This window comes from Misgurnus anguillicaudatus, chromosome 2 (assembly GCF_027580225.2).
Source record: "Misgurnus anguillicaudatus chromosome 2, ASM2758022v2, whole genome shotgun sequence".
In the NCBI taxonomy this organism is placed as follows: Eukaryota; Metazoa; Chordata; class Actinopteri; order Cypriniformes; family Cobitidae; genus Misgurnus; species Misgurnus anguillicaudatus.
This window is the reverse complement of record NC_073338.2, coordinates 12,433,188-12,453,728: the sequence shown is the minus strand read 5'-3', so window position 1 is coordinate 12,453,728 and position 20,541 is coordinate 12,433,188. Positions and strand designations below refer to the sequence as shown.

Below are 20,541 nucleotides of genomic sequence, written 5' to 3'. Positions count from 1 at the left end.
GCATTTATAGGGTTGCCAACTGTCACTATGAAATGCAGCAGCGGTGCGAGTATGTTTTTTTGTGAATAAACAGTGTTAACACTTAATTACAACATATGATAGGTTTATTAATAGTTTGTTAATTTACAGCTTTACTTTTAACACAGTCCATTAATTGAACCATTACCTTTAATATCTGTCTAAAACACAACACTTGTGACTCCTGCACTAACAGTTAAAAACGTTATCCCGTCATGTTAATCTACTTGTGACAAACTAAAAAAATTGATTCTGTAAATTGTAGTTTGCAGGGCATTTCAGATTAAGGTGAAACCGCTAAATAACTCACTATATAAAAATAAATATGAATATCACAACCTTTAATGAATCTTAATTATTTATTAATTGTAAATCTTATTAATTTTGGCATTTACTTATACATTTTTTTAAATCAAGGTTGGAACTGTTAACATTAGTTTTATGCACCATGAACTAACATCAATTACTTTAATGACATAAACATGAATTAATAAATGCTTATATACTCTATATTTTTCATAGTTTGTTCATGTTATATAATGCATTTAATAATGTGAACAAATACAACTTTTTTAAAAGTGGTACAGAAATGTTTATATCATATTATTCAGTACACATAAACAAATAATCCAGGGTCTGTTCTGCTCACACAACAGCTTACAGTCACAGCTCTAATACAGTATGTATGAATATAAACCCTGAACGAGCAACTCGAATAAAACTCGTGTACAATTCACACAGAACGCCTGTAATCATAGTGACAGTAACATTAAATGACTGTACCCTTTATCAACAAATTATTATTTTACAATAGAGGCAGGGCTGAGGTGCTATTTTCGCAATGTTATGCACTTAAAACAACGCATTGTGCGCAATGTGCGTATATTACACAAGAACAAAATTCAAGCTCACTAAGGATAAACAGTCAGTGATGAAATAAGGATAATAAACAATAATGTATCTTAGTCAAGGTAAAAATTGATTTAGTCAGTGAAAGATTAATTGTTTGATTAACATTAGTGACAGATATAAGCAAAAAAGGTAACTTACCCTTTTTTCTGCTGTTTACTTTCTCCTAAATCCTAAATGGTCGTGTTTGAGGATACTTGCAAAGAGGGGATTTTTGACGCATAACCTTATGTGTATTTAAGGCCAATAAAGCGGCAAAAATACTCACAAGCTCAAAGAGAAGCGAATGCGCGACTTGCTTATTCCCCTCATACAGAAACAGCGCGCACATTTAAGACTGTTGTTATTGTTTCAACTTGCTTTTAAATGCGGATACATGTACAAACGTCAAGATTTCCTGACCACGCGCACATGCAACTGCAAGAACTGACAGGTGGGTGACATCAAAGTACTGCGAGAGCATTTCGGAAGCAGTCTCGTCTAATGAGTTCTCGGTTCGCTCTCACAGGATTTTGATGTCATCTTTGCGCCACGTGAAGTTTACCCAAGAGTTTAACAAACTCGTTGTATCAGCAAGTTGTTAGATCAGCGTAGCAGTAAAAAACGATCACGTACGAGACAAATCAATTACCCCAAAAATACAGGACCCTAGGCTTACTGTGCAAAGACACGTAAATGGCTGTTTGAATTTCTTAGCCCACGAACTGAAAGCTTGCCAATCTTCCTCATTTCGCTAAGCCAAGTTAATCTCCATTGGTCTTATACACCTTTATCGATGTCCAAAACATCGGGTCCATACCTTTCTGCATTACAAGTATGTCCATGCTAGCAGAAATAAAGTTACCTCAGTTTAACGTGAGATACAGCCAGAAAACCCGGAGTGGATCTGGTGTGTAGTGATTAGAACGCTTACAGTGGAGAGAGGAACGTGATTTGGCTCCACTCAAGGCTTTGATCACATTCCACTTAACAAGGTGAATACACGGCGTCTTTATGAAAAGATATTTTAATAATTTTTCAACTGACGGAAATCCGTCGTAGACTCGCTGCAATCGACGGAAATCCGTCGCTACGACGGAGAACTTTAATCCATGCAATTAGTTGAATTAGTTGAAAGGGGTGTGTTAAAAAAAAATAGCAGTGTGGCATTCAATCACTGAGGTTATCAATTTTGTGAAGAAACAGGTGTGAATCAGGTGGCCCCTATTTAAGGATGAAGCCAACACTTGTTGAACATGCATTTGAAAGCTGAGGAAAATGGATCGTTCAAGACATTGTTCAGAAGAACAGCGTACTTTGATTAAAAAGTTGATTGGAGAGGGGAAAACCTATAAAGAGGTACAAAAAATTATAGGCTGTTCAGCTAAAATGATCTCCAATGCCTTAAAATGGAGAGCAAAACCAGAGAGACGTGGAAGAAAACGGAAGACAACCATCAAAATGGATAGAAGAAAAACCAGAATGGCAAAGGCTCAGCCAATGATCACCTCCAGGATGATCAAAGACAGTCTGGAGTTACCTGTAAGTACTGTGACAGTTAGAAGACGTCTGTGTGAAGCTAATCTATTTTCAAGAATCCCCCGCAAAGTCCCTCTGTTAAAAAAAGGCATGTGCAGAAGAGGTTACAATTTGCCAAAGAACACATCAACTGGCCTAAAGAGAAATGGAGGAACATTTTGTGGACTGATGGGGGTAAAATTGTTCTTTTTGGGTCCAAGGGCCACAGGCAGTTTGTGAGACGACCCCCAAACTCTGAATTCAAGCCACAGTACACAGTGAAGACAGTGAAGCATGGAGGTGCAAGCATCATGATATGGGCATGTTTCTCCTACTATGCTGTTGGGCCTATTTATCGCATACCAGGGATCATGGATCAGTTTGCATATGTTAAAATACTTGAAGAGGTCATGTTGCCCTATGCTGAAGAGGACATGCCCTTGAAATGGTTGTTTCAACAAGACAATGACCCAAAACACACTAGTAAACGGGCAAAGTCTTGGTTCCAAACCAAAAAAATTAATGTGATGGAGTGGCCAGCCCAATCTCCAGACCTTAATCCAATTGAGAACTTGTGGGGTGATATCAAAAATGCTGTTTCTGAAGCAAAACCAAGAAATGTGAATGAATTGTGGAATGTTGTTAAAGAATCATGGAGTGGAATAACAGCTGAGAGGTGCCACAAGTCGGTTGACTCCATGCCACACAGATGTCAAGCAGTTTTAAAAAACTGTGGTCATACAACTAAATATTAGTTTAGTGATTCACAGGATTTTTGTACAAAATAGTTTTGAGTTTGTACAGTCAAAGGTAGACGCTGCTGTTTTTTTGAACACACCCCTTTCAACTAATTGCCCAATTGCACAGCCTTAAGAGCGTGCATATCATGAATGCTGGGTCTTGTTTGTTTTCTGAGAATCTACTGAACCTACTGGAAACTTGTTTGCCACGTAGCAATAAAAAATATACTAAAAACCTTGATTATTCTGGTTAGTCACATTGTACTGCTATTATTTTGAACAAGACTGTACATCAAATACATCGGGGCAAAAAGTTCAATTACTGCTGCTGTTGAATAAGGCTCAGGTTTTTTGTTAATTACTGCAAGTTACATCAAATATTAGCGGTGCACCCTCTTGCTTCATTATAGCTGCTGTCACCTTAGCTCCTCCCCTCCATTCGAGACTTTTTATACTGAAATGCCTTCCGTTTATACTGAAATTACTTTCTTTTAAACTGAAAGTGTGTATGTATATGCGAGTGTTTAATTTGTCTATGCGTGCATGAAGTTTGTATGTATGTGCAAGTGTGTTCTTGTGTATGTGTGCTCAAGTTTATATGTATATGGGAGTGTTTATATGTGTATGCGTGCATCAAATTTATATGTATATGCGAGTTATTCACAAGTGTATATTTATGCATAACTTCATACTACTGGTATGAATTTCACATTAGTATGCAAACATATTTCATAGGTATTTGTTTAAACATCTGACGGTATACATGTATATACGGGTGTTTATATGTGTGTATGCATTATATATGTATTCATAAGTGAAGTATGATTTTCTATTCGCTTGGCCCCTCATAGTCTTTGCCTTCCTTTGTTACAAAAGATGACTTTAAATCTGCTGTCGGTTCTCTACAAAAAATACGGCAAATAACATAGTAGCATTTTGTGTGCTTTGTCTAGAAAAGGTTAAAGTATACCAAATTTCTGATTTGTTGATTTATTGAAACATTTAAGGTTGCAGAAATTATTTTCATGATTTGTCCTGACATAATTAAAGCATCTGTACATTTACAAATTCCCATATCAAATAATACAGAATCATATTACAGTATGGTAATCTCACCAGATGTGCTAAAGTTTATAATGGGGGATTTTAATAACATCTTTAAGGACTCTTCAGCTGACCTGCACGAACAGACAGAAGCTATCTTGGGCTATATAGACTTTCGTGTGAGTCTATACCCAAATAATAAACGGTGGGTGACGAGAGAACTAAAAGATATACTAAATGAGAAAAACGGTATTCGCTTTAGGAAGCTTACAGAACAGAAAAGACATGCAAAGGAAGGTCAACAAGGTGATCTATATGGCCAGGTGTCAGTATAAGGACAAGGTGACCCTGCATACAGTACCCTGGCTCCAGGGAATTCAAGGGATGCATGGACTGGTATAAAGTTGATGGCCTAAGCCCCCTTTAAGACATGGGAAAAGACTTAATGGAGGACACAGCATCCTATGTTCTGGCCAACAACTTAAATTAACATTTTACCCGTTTTGAAATAAATGAGAGTGATAATGTCTATGCTTGGCAACACACTGACATAGACGATGCTGGGAGGGAGAGCACCTTGATTATTATGGAGGAGATGGTCCAGCAAGTGTTTGAGAGGACTAATGTGCGGAAGAGTCCAGGGCCGGATAACATTAGAGGTAGAGTGCTGAAGCACTGTGCGGTCCAATTAAGTGGATTTTTTCCCTCTTTCGGCTCTCATTGAACAATTTTATTGCTATGGAAAACAGCTGTCATGACCCCCCTTCCCAAAGGCTCTCATCCATCCTCACTCAAGGATTACAGGCCTATCGCTCTCACTTCTCTTTTAGTTAAATCACTTGAGCGGATCATTAAAACACATATCATAAACTCCTGTAGAAATGCACTTAACCCTTTACAATTTGCATATAGTCTTGGGAGAGGGACGGACAATGCCATTGCAGTGCTTTTAAATAATCTGTAAACCCACCTGGAGGATTGTATAGCGTGCGTTTTATTTGCAGACTTTTCATCAGCATTCAATACAATCCACCCACACATTTTAACAGACAGACTAAAAGACAATTTCCAGCTTAATTTAAGATTAATTAAATGTATTTTGGATTTCCTGTGTGGGCGGCCACATAGAGTAAGGGTGGGAAATACATTATCTGGGGTCCGCTTTACCTCAATTGTGACACCACAAGGCAGTGTCTTGTCACCACTGCTCTATATATTGTACACTGACTGTTGTCGCAGTAGTTACCCAGGACGTCATATAATTACATCTGCAGATGATACAACTGTTATTAGTTTATTGGAGTGAGATGAAACCGAACATGGTCCAGTGTTGCAGGAATTTTTTGACTGGTGTAAACCCAGTTGCAGTTGAACACATCCATGACAAAATAATTGTTTTTTGATTTTAGATGTGCGGCTCCCTCACCCACTCCGACTCTGATAAGAGGAGAGGAGATAGAGATACGGAGTACAAATATTTTGGTCTCATTATTGATCATAAATTGTCCTGGGATCAGTGTGCCGATGCAGTTTTTAAAAAGGGTCAACAACGTCTGTATTTTCTTAGGAAACGTAATTATTTTAATGTTGACAAAACAATTTTGACTCTCTTTTATAACTCTTTTATCAAGAGTATTATTTCCTACTGTATTGTATGTTGGTATGGACATTCCAAAATCACACATAGGAACAAACTGGGGAAGATTGTTACAACATGTGGTAAAATTATAGGTAGGCAACAGTAGACCTGTACCAACTATTTCTGGCCAGATTGGTACAGAAGGCAAATAAGGTTTGCATGGACACAACCCATCCACTTTTTTGTGAAACTCAAGGTGCTCCCTTTCCGGTCGCAGATATAGATACCCCAATGTCAGAACTAACTGAGCAAAACACTAATTTATTCCTATGGCAATAACCCAATAAAATAAGGTGTAGGGAGGAGTATGATTGAATGATTGAATGAATAGATGTTTAGTGGGATAACATTTATTGATGTGTTAGATGAATAGCGCTGTAGATGTTGGTTCAATGTTTGTATTTTGGATTATATGTCATATGCCTGTACTCTACAACAAATTACCTCTCGGGGACATTAAAGTTTTTCAAGTCTAATGAGGTCTGTTGTTGCCTTATGCCGAGTTCAGACTGCACGATTTTAGCCCTGATTTTGACTCGCCGACAGGTTTTGAGAAATTGTTGACAAATGCCCAAAATCATAGGCAAATCGATGCTCGTGCACGGGAGTGACAATCACATAGTGTGAATTATCAAAAGACGTGATCTGAGAGAATCGCAGACGAGTCGCCAACACCTGTGAGATATCTGGCATGCTAGATATCTGAACGTGTCGATATCTGATTCAAAATCATGCGGTGTGAAATGTGTGACCTCTGAGAGAGCAACATACAGGTAGCTGGAAGTTCGGGGAGGAGTCTCCCAAACCATTTCCTTCTTTATAATTTGTATTTATTTTTCTTCTTTCTGCTGCAAATGAGCACACATGTAATTTGTATGGCAAGCTTCTTGCGGCCTATCATTTTTAATAATAATCCCAGTCTCATGTGAGAACTCCAGTTTTGCATGCTTGACCTTGCGTTGTTTCCTTATCACTTCTCGCGTGCCTTTGGTTGTGAGACGTACTTTGTGGACCAGGACAAAGTTGTTGGCGATTCTTCCTATGGTAAAGTCAGGCAGTATGAAAACCCCTATCGCCAAATCAATCATGCAGTCTGAAAACAATCAGCGACTGAACGCTACCCCAGATAGTCACGCAGTGTTAAAAGATCTGTGACCCAACTACTTTGAAAATCATGCAGTCTGAACTCAGCATTAACTCATTCACCGCCATTGACGAGTTATCTCGTCATTTATGAGTTCATATTTAACTAATAAATATGCCTTTTTGGACGAATTTCAAAGTGAAAGTGTAATACCGCTTTTATCCACCAGATAGCGCCAAATCGAATTTATCAAAAACGGAAGTTAAAAAGATTTAATGGTTATTTTAACTGTCTTTATGTTTGATAGTCATTCTGAGTCTGATCTCTAACATAAATTCCTTTACAAAAACGCAATTTTTTAGGCTTTTTGCTCAAAATGTATTTTTGAAGAGAAATATCCATATTTCAGTGGTTAAATTAAGTAGAAAAAGTAAATATATAATGAAACGTTTTTTCCCCATTTTGTTTGTTTGTTTATTGTTTGTTTGAAAGCAGAGGGTGTGTTCTTTAATTTAATATAATTTGTATGTTTATATATTTATAGAAAATGATTTTTCCTGCAAGGAATTTTGTGAAAATTTTGTTAAAATCACAAAAATGCAGGTGGGCAACTTTTCTCAAAAAGGCTGGCGGTGAATGAGTTAATCTACATGATATGACCCAAGCAGTTCAAGTCTATAGTCACTCACTTTGTCAGTTGTATATTTGTCATTTTAAGGTAGTGTTAACATTCTGGGGCCAAACTCTTTATTTTTCAATCACTCCGCAAAGAGACTTACATTACTCTGCTGATTTTTGACATACAGATATGATTTAAACATCATTTAAAACGTTAAAGTGTCTATTTTTTCTGTCCACTCCCAATAAAAACAGAATGTTGTGCTTTTCGCAAAATTAAGAAAATAAACATGATGCGCGTTTTGTTCTCTCTCCCTCAGTGAAGTCCTTTCTGAAACGCGTCAAATTTTTTACTGTAACTTAACAAATACTTGTCATAGAAACAAAAGATAAATATCTACATAATGCTTGGAATGTCAGCTTTTAAATGATGTAAGTGAGATCGAAAACAGTTTTTGTCATTCTGTGTAAACTGTATGATAAGGAGGAAAAGTACCGTCTCTCTCCTGTTACCTGATTATCTGTAATGAAATGAGATCGCCACACCCCCACACCATTGAAGTGAACGAGCAGAAACAAACATTGATACGCTTGTCTCTTGTTGTGTTTCTACTATAATGATTACAAAAACACAAATAAGAGTCCAGACAACGATAGGCAGTTGTTCTTTTGAGCTTTTTACTGCACAAAAGTAAACCTCTCGCTGGCCAACCTGTGTGTTCATTTTACAATGGCCAAACAGTACCTTTACCATGATTAGGCTACTATGGTTTTTAAAGGTAATTTATACTTGTGAAATTAATAGAAAATATTTCAATAGAAATATATATGTGTGTGTGTGTGTATTTACATTATATTGAAAAGTAAACCGTATCATGGTTTTACTACAGAGAAAGTTACATTCCTGTTGAGCATCCCCACAAGGCTCATTATGTGGCTCATTATGCAACTCTTTTGTTCCTCAGCTGTCAATCACTGATTATTCAGAAGCTTTCCCGCCTCCATACATACAGCCTTTCCCAAGCAAAAGTGTTTTAGAAATTTTAAATCAATATATTGTTTTATGTGAATGAGTAGGCTGAATGATTTCACATCATTTTGAAGAAAAAACTCTAGACTACTAGATCCTGTTTTGAAAAGTCTTGGAAAAACATGTTTAGAATGAGTTTTGTGGAGTTTAATCAGTGACTTAAAAATTTAGCTTTTTAAAAAACCATGCATAAACATTTTTCTCTCAAAAATACAAACATGTACATACATGTTGATTATATAATATTGTAGCCTAGTTTATGCTGAACACAGTGTTATGAGACTTTTTGCCATTAATATGTTTTAAGCAACTGAAAAAGGCACATATGTCAGTGCATGTCAACACTTCCACAGGGCCCTAAAACCCCTTAGACCCCAGATCATCATGGCAGAATCAACTTAAAATACTCCATCATTAATAATCATACACTTACGTGTTTGACATCATTTGAAATGGTAAAGGGTCTTCTTTAATATGTGTTCATTCACAATAACAAGAGATCTTTGTCTTTTTGTCAAATAAAGAAAATAAACAGGGTGTGCATCCAGACATTTCTGTCTCCGCCAGCTGTCTCTCAGCTGTGCAAATACATCCACTGATGCTACTGGACACATCTTCAGTGATGTTCCTGGAATCATTGTGTGTTTCGGGTCTTTCAACATCAGACACCCTCATCCAGGTGACCCAGCTGTGGCTGATCAGACCCCATCTTGTGTCCAGTTGGCGAATCGAGCTACATTGACCCCCATGGATCTCCTCTCTTGAGCCATATCCATCTCGAGGCTTTCTTGGCTGCTTCAGTGATGTTACGGATGGCTCTTCTTCTCTTCACTCCATTAATGCCTAAAAGACTGAAGGCTCTGTACAAGGATCGTGCTACAAAGCCCCTGCGTCCTACCTCTATTGGGAGACACCGTGCTCTCCACCCAGCTTGTCGACACTCTCTGACCAGTCCCTCATACTTGGTGAGCTTCCTCTCAAAGACCTCTTCCAGTTGGTCTTCCCAAGGGACTGTAAGCTCCAGCAGAACTATTTGTTTGGTGGAATTAGACAAGAGAACAACATCTGGCCTTAAGGTGGTAGTCACAACGTGGCCAGGGAACATAAGTTGCCGCTCCAAGTCCACCAACAGCTCCCAATCCCGTCCGGTGGCCAGGATGCCTGCAGTTGTTTTCACAGCGGGTTTTGGCTGCTCTCCCGCTCTGACAAAGGCAATGGCTTGCCTGGCGGGGAGGGAGCGCTTGGCCCCCTCTACTCCTATAGCAATGGCTTCAGCGATGGCCTTTAACACCTGGTCATGCCTCCAGTGGTACCTTCCCTCTCCCAGTGCCTTTGAGCAGCAACTCAGAATGTGCTCTAGAGTTCCACACTTGGAGCACAGTGGGCATGCTGGTGACTCCACCTTGCCCCAAATGTGAAGGTTTGATGGGCTGGGAAGCACATCATATACCGCCTGGATGAGAAATTTGATCCGCTGTGGCTCTGCCTTTCACAGCTCTGCCCATGTCACTTTCCTCTCGATCGCATTCTCCCATCGTATCCAGGCACCCTGTTGCCTCATTCCTACTGTCCTACTGGTTCTCTCATCCTCAATCGCTGCTCTCACCTCCTCCTGGACATGGCAGCGCTTCTCCTTTCTGTTGATGGTACCTATATGGGGAGTTGGAAAGGAACCCAGTCCAGCCCTACCTCTTGTTACAACCCTCACCAGCCTTTTGTTGTGTAATCTTGCCTTTGCTTGTCGAACAGCTTCCTCAGCCTTCCACTTCCGGCCAGTCCTCACTTCAATCCCAGCCGCTGCCACCATTAAATCACTTGAGTCTCTGTATAGCAACACTTCCCTAGCTCTTGTTACCTTGAACTCCTCTTCCAAAGACTTGAGCGGCAGTTGCAATTTGTTACGGTGCCCGTAGAGTGCGATGCCACTAAGACTTTTTGGAAGCCCCAACCATCTTCTGAGGTGGCTGCTGACTTTCCTCTCTAAGGTTCCCACAGTTGAAATTGGTACCTCATAGACAAGTAGTGGCCACAGAATCCTAGGGAGAATGCCATGCTCGTATAACCAAGCTTTAAACTTCCCTGGCAAACCAGACCGGTCCACTGACTTTAGCCATCTGTCCAGCTCAGCACAGGTTGCCTGAATGGATGCAGAGTCCCTGATGGTGCTGTCAAACACCTTGCCTAGGCTCTTGACAGGCTTCTCAGTGATGGTTGGGATTGTTACACCTGCGACGCTGAACCGAAATTCGTTGTCCACCTTTCCTCTTCTCAGCACCATTGATCTTAACTTGGCTGGTTTAAAATGCATCCTTGCCCACTCCGTTAGCTTTTCGAGACCCTTAAGAATCCACCGGCAGCCTTGGACGGATTCTGTGGTGACAGTGAGGTCATCCATAAAAGCTCTGATCGTTGGCTGACGTTGAGCTGACTTCGTCTTGGGCCCTCTACACTCTGATTCAGCAGACTTTGTGAGCATATTCATAGCCAGGGAAAACAGAATTACAGAGATGGTACAGCCTGTGATAATTCCAATCTTTATCTTAAGCCAGCCTGATGTCACTGCTCCTGCAGAGGTTCTCATCCTGAAATTGTCGTAATAGTCAGCGATGAGGTCTCTGACTCTGCTGGGGACATGATGTTTTGTCAGAGTGAGCTGCACCAGCTTGTGTGGTATTGAACCATATGCATTTGCCAGATCGAGCCACAGCACTGACAGATTGCCCTTGTTCTCTCTGGCCTCTCTGATGTGCTGACGTTACAACACGTTACAAAAATCAATTGAAACTCTGCGAGTACTCATCACACAAGCATGATACACATATCAAAAGAAAGCCTGAAATTTACTTTTAAAAAGCTAAATATAATCGAAAACAAATAATGCCTGTTTATGTAATCTGCATTGAAGTAAAGAGAGTACCGTTTTTCCTGGCTGACTTCATTATCTTTAATTCGGTCACGCCCACAGCTGTTGACATGGTAATGAGGACACGAGCTGTTCAAACCAAGCAAAGCATAAAGTTTGATCAGATTTAAAGACTTTACCGCATGTTTGGGAGATAAACTTTACACACACGTGAGGAATATCTTCATTTATGTCTGGACATTGAGGAAGAGAAGCATTTATCTTTAACATTATCTTAGAAGAACAATGGAGGACGCACTGGAGCTGGATTGGAAGTAAGTAACGTTAACAGTTAATTTATACCATTTATATTTGCTGTCATGTAACTTAATATGCTCATGGCTTGTGCAGTTCAGCTTACATACAGTAAGCAACCTCAGCAGACGCTTCGGATTGAAAAACTTTCGCATTGTTTACAAACGGACACGATCTCACATAATGGCGGATTTCACTGTTGCATGCTGTAACAGTGTTAAACACAGTTATTCACTTATATCCTTCATGGCAACTTTCAGTAAGCCTGCACTGCTGTATCTTTTAAGTGTGTGCTGTAACATGATTCCATGTTTACATGCTTATTTACAAACAAATCCGCGTGACCACCCGTAATGGCGGATATCTGTTACATGTTGTACAGCGTAAGACACAGTTATTCACTTTCGTATCCTTCATGGCAACTTTGAGTAATGCTGCACTGCGGGATTTGCTGTAAAATGATTCCATATTGTTTACATGCAAGGTAATTCCATACATTGCGCTTTACATGCGACACCGTTTTTATGAGCGCTGCACGGAGATGCAAGCTCGTGCACATGCAATGTGTTTTTAAAGTTCATACGCGCTTACAGAAACACGTTTAAAACAGAAGCTAGACGATAAGGGGATGGGCATCTGAAAACAGTCATCTGAAAACAGCTTTTTATATAACTAATTGCTGCAGATGTTTATCTGAGATTAAGTTTATGTACAAGATAGTTTATGAATGTAGTATCAGTGATATTTACCCATCAGTTATATATGTAAGGGTATTTCTGTGGACAATTTATGCTAACAGCTGTTTATAACTCTCTTAGAGGTCTGCATCTCTCTCATCAGTACAAAACTATGAAGTGGAAAAACACTTTTTGGACATAAAGTTATATGGTAACATGAGCCACATGAAGTTTACAGCTCTGTTGTGTATCAGTTTCTTAGTTTATACAAAGTTTTTGAATAGGGTTTGTTTCCAAATAAACTTAAAATGTCCTACTAACCATCATTTCTATTTTGATTATATTGTTAACTTAATAAACCTCAAACAAACATGTATACATTTGTCCTCACATTCTTTACTATAGTTCATTCTCACATTCCTGCCTCATTATGCAGCTCATTATGCGAGCCTTTGTTTGCTAGCTGTCAATCAATCCTTCTCGCATACGGCCCCTCTAAACAAAAAGTGTCTTACAATTTCTAAATCAATACATTGTTTTATGTGAATAAGTAGACAGGGTGATTTTCACATCATTTTAAAGAAAAAACTCTAGACTACTAGATTCTGTTTAGGAAAGTCTTGTTAAAACATGTTTAGTATGGGTTTTGTGGACTTATATCAGTGACTTAAAAGTTTTGCTTTTTTTAAAACCACACCATTATATGTAGCTCATATAATATTTTAGCCCAGTTTGTGCTGAACGCAGTGGTATGAGACACTTGCCATTATTATGTTTTAAAGCAACTGAAAAAAGACCAAATGTAAGAGCATATCAGAACCTCAGAGAGTGTCCCAAAATGGTCGGACCCCAGAGGGTTAAACCATGAAGGAAACTACAAGCTACCAGCCACAGAAAACAGGATATTGTATTTTGTCGTTGTAAAAACTGGTGATGTTGTTAAAATGTGTAAGCAATGAATAAAACATTTGTCTGGATAAAACTATTGTGTTATTGTCAGTATGAATCTATATTATATTTTTTAGTACAGAGCAGATGTAGAGGAAAATGTGATCTACAACCCAGTCTATGAATAGGTGAGATGTTACTGTTGTGTTAAATCACAAAATACGCACAATGTTACACTGTAAATACTGGAAATATTTTTTTTTTCATTTTATCACACAGGTGATCTGATAAAATACCTGAACAAAATAATAACACACATGCAAGAGCTTGCAAAAAATAAGAATGTGTTTGTCACAGGTCGGGGCGGACCACAGATGTAAACAGCCACCCCCCTTCCTAGTTTCCATCTCGAGGAGGTCCCAAAGCCAACCCAATGACCAGACAAACAAAGCGTAAGTATAATTTAAAATGAAACTTTATTTAAATTACTTAAAATAATGTTTGAAAGGGGAAAGGAGGAAGTTAAAATGATTCCTCTTCTGTCCTCCAGATGGACCGTACAGGGGGGAAGAGAGGGGCCAAGTGCCAGGGGTCCAAGGCACTGCTGAGGGGCGGAAGGGAAGACAGGGGAACAAGGCTCCTATGCCTTGTTTTCTTGATCCCGTGGCACCCTCCTCGTCTCCTGGAGGCAGAATTAAAAGAAAGGTACAATAAATGTTGGGTTCAGTGAAGTGGCTACCTGACACTTATCGTGTGTTAGAGCTGTCCGTTCCTCGGCTCTATCGTAGTGGGGAGCAAGGTAGGTTCTCCCAGGCGACTGGACTCGCACTCTCTCCTTCCGCAGACTTGCAACTGTAAACACAGAGTATTACTTGCCGGTGACTAAGACTTTTTCTGTCACCCAGGTAACTCGTAGCGGTGTGCAAGTTAAGTATTTCACAGGTGCTGGACTTGGACTCTCTCCTTCTGCAGGCTTATAGCTGTAACACAGAGGATTACTTTTACAGGTCTGGGACTCTTTCTCTCACCCAGGTAACTCGTAGCGGTGTGCAAGGTAAGTATTTCACAGGTGCTGGCCTCGGACTCTCTCCTTCTGCAGGCTTATAGCTGTAACACAGAGGATTACTTTTACAGGTAACTGGGACTTTTCCTCTCACCCAGGTAACTCGTAGCGGTGTGCAAGGTAAGTATTTCACAGGTACTAGACTCGAACTCTCTCCTCCTGCAGGCTTATAGCTGTAATACAGAGGATTACTTTTACAGGTAACTGGGACTTTGGCTGGTCACTCTGGCGGCTCGTAGCAAAAAAGCAGAGGTAAGTAATATTCGGTAGCTGAGTCTCGTATAGTCATTCTCTTAGCTGGTAATAACTTGGACATTCAACAGGCAATTCAACAACAATTACTGCTCGTGGGCGGTGGACTTATGACTTTCTTACTTAATATTTTTGTCTTGTTTTCAGTAGAAGTATCTAAAAATTCTTTTTCTTGATGATGCCTTTTCTTGATGAGCAAAATGACCTGAGTAAATAAGTCTAGTTTTAAGACAAATAATATACAATTTAAGTGAAATTGTCCTTAAAACAAGCAAAATTAACTGCCAATGGGGTGAGAAAAAAAAATGTGAAATAAGATTTTTTTTTTGTTAAACACTTAATTCAAGTAAAATTTTCTCACCCCATTGGCAGATAATTTTGCTTGTTTTAAGCACGAATTCACTTAAAATGTATATTTTTTGTATAAAAACTAGTATTATTTTCTTAGGTCATTTTGCTCATTAAGAAAATACATCTTGATTTAAGAATTTTTAGATATTTCTACTGAAAACAAGACAAAAATACTAAGTAAGAAAGTCATTTTTTGCAGTGTGAATATTATACTCAGCCCGTGATCTTTATCCTTCTCTGCTTCTTCATCCAGTAAACATCAACCTCTGCCGCTACCAGACGTGACTTCGCCCAGACCTTCACTCCGTACACCGGAACGGTTTGTCAGCACACCCAACAACAACAAAGCACTGCTAATACCCCACCTTTTGCGTTTTTAAAGCTCTCTTTATATGCCTCTCCTTCTTCGCCTCATCCAATCCCCAGCCGCCGCGTTTGCCACTCACACCTGTGTTTAATACGGCTTGGTGGGAACCAAATCCGGGGGGAACCAATGTTCCCTAATTTTGGTTCAGCCCCTTGAAATCGTCACCGTGTGACATGTTCTTCAAACTTAGGTTGTGATCTGCTTGTGTGAATGGCAGAATGTTGTTACTGTAATATCTTATTTTTGCTTGTTAATTCATGTCCTGATCTGTATATATATATAAATTGGCAGACACAGTTCCAAGTATTTAGATGTGTTTGACTTCACTGATCAGCGTATGACATCACTGTACAACAAGAGTGATGTAGAAGCACAATGATCTGTAAATGCGTTCAAGAACTTTAAAGGAATAGTCTACTCATTTCCAACATTAAAATATGTTACCACCCCAACCAAGAATCGTTGACACATCCCTCTATCATCTGTGTGGGTGCACGTAAGCGCTGGAGTGCGCTGCGACGCTTCGATAGCATTTAGCTTAGCCCCATTCATTCAATGGTACCATTTAGAGATAAAGTTAGAAGTGACCAAACACATCAACGTTTTTCCTATTTAAGACGAGTAGTTATACGAGCAAGTTTGATGGTACAAAATAAAACGTAGCGCTTTTCTAAGCGGATTTAAAAGAGGAACTATATTTTATGGCGTAATAGCACCCTTGGGAGCACTTTGACTCATCTGAAAAGTCCGCTCCCCTTCTCACTCTCATAATGGGAGAGGGAGGGTGTTACTGCGCCGAGTCGAAGTACTCCCAAAAGTGTTATTACGCCATAAAATGTAGCTCCTCTTTTAAATCCGCTTAGAAAAGCGCTATGTTTTATTTTGTACCACCAAACTTGCTCGTATAACTACTCGTCTTAAATAGGAAAAACGTTGATGTGTTTGGTCACTTCTAACTTTATCTCTGAATGGTACCATTGCATGAATGGTGCTAAGCTAAATGCTATCGATGCGTCGCAGCGCGCTCCAGCGCTTACGTGCACGCACACAGATGATAGAGGGATGTATCAACAGTTCTTAGTTAAGGTAATAACATATTTTAATATTGAAAATGAGTAGACTATTCCTTTAAGCATGAGCCTTGTCTTCACATCATATGTAACCTGATCCAGCAAAATAAGTCACAGTGACCCAAAATTAAAATTTTCAAACATTTCAAAACTTGAATGGGTTTAAAGATATAGACATATAAATTAAGGTTGTCTGCCCTCTTTTTCCAACTGAGGCTACGTTTACACGTGGGCGGCTATTTTAATAAACAGACATTTCAACCTCTATGGTTTCAAAAATAATATCGTGCACAAATGTCAGTTTTCAGAAAAGTGTTCATTTACACGTACCCATGCATATATGCCGTCAAGAGAAGCTCAAGTCCACGTAAGCCAATCACCGGCAGCGCCGGTGGTGACACGGACTGGTTCTTCGTGTTGGACGAAGGGGTTGTTGCAGTAGGTGTTCGATGATGTCAAGGTACCTAGAGAGCGATTCGAAATTACATGCATCCCATGAAGTCGAACATATGTAAAATTGCTGACCTTCGAGCACTTGTCTCTGCTCCTCGACATAATGGAGCAGCTGTATGCAAATACAAAACACACGAAACGCGTTTGCACGAACATAAATGTTATCATGGAAGCATCTACAGTAGCAGTCACATGTACACATAGGTCGCACTTTTGATGTAGGTGCGACCTCTGGCGCATACTGTGACATTTAGCCGCCTAAACATCCGTTTGTCTCAGTTCACATGCAAGCGTGCAAACAAAGGTTTTCAAAATATCCATTTTGGCTGGAGTTTTTAGAAAGAATCGGTTTCAGAGGTGAAATCTATGTTTATGTGTAAACGAAGGGCGCAAACGAAGGTAAAAGTCTCAGTTTTCAAAATAACCATGTACGTGTAAACGTATCCTAAAAACCTGAGAAATCCCCTTTAAAGTTTTTTGTAGATATCTTTCAAAATCCATTGAATTTTTAAAGCGATAAACTATTTATTTTACAGCTTAATTTGACCAAAGAGATTAATATATATACATGCTATTACAGTAAACCCGGCTGAAGCATAAATTATTGTAAAGTATGTATTTGAATAAATATTTTTCATAAATGTGTTCATTTCCAGCTAATTTAGTAAAACTTTTTCAACTTTAATAGTCATTTAAATACCTTTACTCAGTTATTTGGACGAAACTTTGGGAGATAATTTTGGAATGTCTGTTCTTTGAAATTAGCTAAAAACATTTTTTGATAATTTTATTGTTATACATATCTTAAAATGGAACGTTGCGACTTCCGACTCATTTCGCCAGAGCGGGCTCACATATTATTTAAAGATTATTTGATCACCATATAACTGATGTCTGTGGAAAACATTGAAGCTTATATCCGTTGTCGCCTGTATCACTCTATGAATATTTTGACCACAAACTGACAACTTCTGCAGTCACTTACAGGACTGTACGTCTTCAGCTTTATATTTGTCTTTTAGCTAAACAGTGTAAACTCATGAAAGGAACTGCAGGCTACCAGCCACAAACAGAAGAAAACATGCTGCAAAAAAATGCATGAGGGGAAATTGTTCTCAAAGAATTAAAATGATATTGCAATACATGAGTTAAATATGTAAGATCTTCCTAGAAAGTTAAACTTTGTTATTTGTAAATTATTATGCATCATTTTTATCAGCCTGTTTGTCACAAGCAGCCAGAGATGAGATTCAGGAAGTGAGAGGTGTTATAAATGTTTAACACACTGTGAATAGACACTATAATGACCTCCTTCAGTTCTGTGTCTCCTTCATGTTTCATTTTTTAACAACAAACCAATGAAAATCCAGACTGACATGATGAAGATAATGAGAAATGAAACATCAGTGGTTTGGTATGCAGACAGTCAGTTTGAAGTTCGTTCTGGTCATTCTTTGGCTCTTACACAGTATGTCTTCAATTCAGTTTACTGTTATTTTCATTTTAAGTGTTGTTAAAATGTACTAAGGTGTGACCTGCTACACCTTAAAATATATTGGATTGGAGTTAAACTTTGTCATTTGTAAATTATTATGCATTATTTTTATCAGCCTGTTTGGAAACTGTTCTCACAAGCAGCTAGAGATGATATTCAGGAAGTGAGAGGTGTTATACATGTTTAACACACTGTGAATAGACACTATAATGACAGATGACCTCCTTCAGTTCTGTGTCTCTTTCATGTTTCATTTTTTTTAACAACAAACCAATGAAAATCCACATAGAAATGATGAAGATACTGATAAATGAAACATCACAGGTGTTTGGTATGCAGACAGTCAGTTTAAAGTTCATTCTGGTCATTCTTTGGCTCATTACAGGTACAGTAGGTCTTTAATTCATTTTACTGTTATTTGTATTTTAAGTGTTGTTAAAATGTATTAAAGTGACCTGCTACACCATAAACTATATTGGATTTAAAGCAACTAAACTGTGGTTGTTTTGCAAACTAATTAGTGGTAAAAGATGGATAAAGCGGCCTTTCTGATCATCTAAATTAAAAACAAATATATGTTCCATTAAAAAAAATATATTTCTTTGTTTGTAAGAAAACATCTTTCAATTCACTTCATAACATATATGCTGTCTGAAAAAAGTTCAGATCAGATTTTGACACAAAATGTAAATAACATTGAGGTTTTATTTACAGAAATGCACATTTTCTAATTAAAAACCTTTTTAAAATATTTTTTACAATAAACAATTACATTTTCTCTTTTGTTATGAAAACACTCAGATAATGTAAAATTTCTATCTATGTACTGTATATACGTTGATATATTTGTTTGCTAATAATATGCAAAAATGAAACCCGGCAGGCATATGTAAAAAAAACTTTGTAACTAAAATTTTAAAATGTTGTTTTGTTTATGATTTATAGGTGATGAGTGTAGGACAGTAACTGTTCAGACTGGTGGATCTGTTACTATTCCATGTCTTTATGAAAGTAAATACACCCAACACAAGAAATACTGGTGCTATCATTCATCAGGAGATTATTATTTCTGCTCTATTCTTGCATATGCAAATGAAACCAAAGGATACGTGTCAGTAATTGATCATCCTGATCAGAGTTTATTTACTGTCACTATGAGAGAACTAAAGGATCAAAACACTGGATATTACATGTGTGCTGTGGAAATTAAAGGAGTTAAGTATGATGTGTATGAGTGGTGTTATCTCAAAATCCAATCAGGTATGAGATTTATTTTACACTTCATCATCAGATTGCTCTTGTTTTTAATAAATGTCAATGACAAATATCATCTGTCTATGTGATGACAGCTCCTGATCTCTCTGTGATGCCCAGCAGTGTAACTGTAGATGAAGGTGGTAATATCAGTATACAGTGTCTCTACACTTCTACATATAAGAATAAACACAAACAGTGGTGCAGATATAAAGACAAGAGATGTTACACATCCCAGAATGCATCAGTTAAGATAAGTGATGATTGGAGAGGATGTTTGACTGTGGTGATGTCTGGACTGATGAAGAGTGATTCTGGCTGGTATTACTGTTCTGTAGGAGATCTACAGGCTCCTGTTCAACTAACAGTCAATGGTAAAACACATTTGGTTATCAACTTTATAATATAAAGAAAAAATCTTAAATGTTTTATCTGTGTTTAGTTGCTGAAATCTGTGTTGGAAATGTAACACCTGTTGAATTCCCTGATGGAGAAGCAATATCAGGTAATACAGTCTTAGTAAAAATGGTTCAAGTCTTGCTGGTGGTGATTACATAATAATAGCAAATAAAACATTGTAATTCATTATTAATTATTTGACACTCTGAAATGCTTGATTCTGATTGGTCAGTCACAACCTTACAAACTTTATTATCCTCAGAAAGCAATCGGCTGACACTAACAACACAGTCTCATCTGAGTACTGCCAGTCATCTTGACAGGTGCAGATTAATCCTTACAAATACATTAATCATAAAAATGCATAATTTAATAACACATCCATCTATCTGTGTGTCTGTCTCTGTGTTTTTTTTCTGTTCTTTGCTTCTTAGCAGACCTACAGCTCTCTCTACTATAACACCAACTCCCAATAACAGCAATCAAACATCAAGCATTGATGAGACACATAATAAGTATTGAATTAGGATGTTCAG

General features: G+C 38.2%; 1 pseudogene; it reads right to left on the bottom strand.

The window, feature by feature from the left end:
- Positions 1-9,312: 9,312 nt before the first annotated feature.
- Positions 9,313-16,959, bottom strand: LOC141351390 (uncharacterized; annotated as a pseudogene).
- Positions 16,960-20,541: the final 3,582 nt, after the last annotated feature.